Here is a 1,027-nt window from a genome sequence, read left to right on the forward strand (position 1 = left end):
GCGAGAGGGTGAGAGGGAGAGGGGAGAGAGAGAGAGAGCTCAGCATGGGGTGTAATGGTGGGTGTGTGAGGTAAATACATTTGGTAACAGAATGGAAAAAGGGGTCGAAACATGGAGAGAAAGAATGAACGTGTGTTGGAAATCGATAGCTTCCTAAGGTGGTTTGGAGAGGAAGATTGACCGATACAGGAAGTATGTAGCGTTTGTGCGGTGGGGGGGGGGCTAAAAACAACATTTGAATGTACATAGTACGGGACTTAATATCGATGTTTCAATTCGGTGTACATTGTAAGATTTGAACCGAGGACCATGCATACGGGTAATTATTTCGGATTCGTGCCATACTAAGTTTCGAAAAGTTGACATTGAATCAATTTGTTGTGCTTTTTTGTAGGTTATATGTTTGAATCCATCCAAAAGTTTTCTCACTACCATGGTGTTCATCATATACATATGAATTTGTATTAAAAAAGTAGCATGGATACAGTGAAATGCGAAAACCACGTTAGAATTGGAGATCGCTACGTGACACACACTCTAATTCAAGTACCTAATTATGTGACACACACTCTAATCCATGTTAGCGTGGATACCGTTTTGATTTTTTTTTCAAATAACTCCTCATTAATTAATTTATAGTACTCCCTCTGTTCACTTTTATAAGACCTTAAAGACATTTCAGACAATGTGCAAAACAATTCATTTTAAGTTGTCTGAAATGACATACAAAAGTGAACGGAGGGAGTATCTCGTTTCGAATGACTAATTATTGCAAGGAAAACACGGGCATGGTAATACATACAGATTCGTTTGCAAATGAAAGAAGATTCGTTCGCATTCTCAGGAAGACCTGCGTCGTGTCGGGGTAGGCGCTGCTTCGGTGCCTTAAGGCACCGAAGCATAGTCAGGGTGGTCGCGTGTGTTGGACGGACGCATAGCACCCAGCCACCAACCCCCCTCCCTCCCTCCCCAACCCCCGCCTCCCACCCATCCCCCGCCAAAAAAAAGGACCACGACAAAATAAGTT

This window comes from Triticum aestivum, chromosome 2B (assembly GCF_018294505.1).
Source record: "Triticum aestivum cultivar Chinese Spring chromosome 2B, IWGSC CS RefSeq v2.1, whole genome shotgun sequence".
Taxonomy (NCBI): Eukaryota; Viridiplantae; Streptophyta; class Magnoliopsida; order Poales; family Poaceae; genus Triticum; species Triticum aestivum.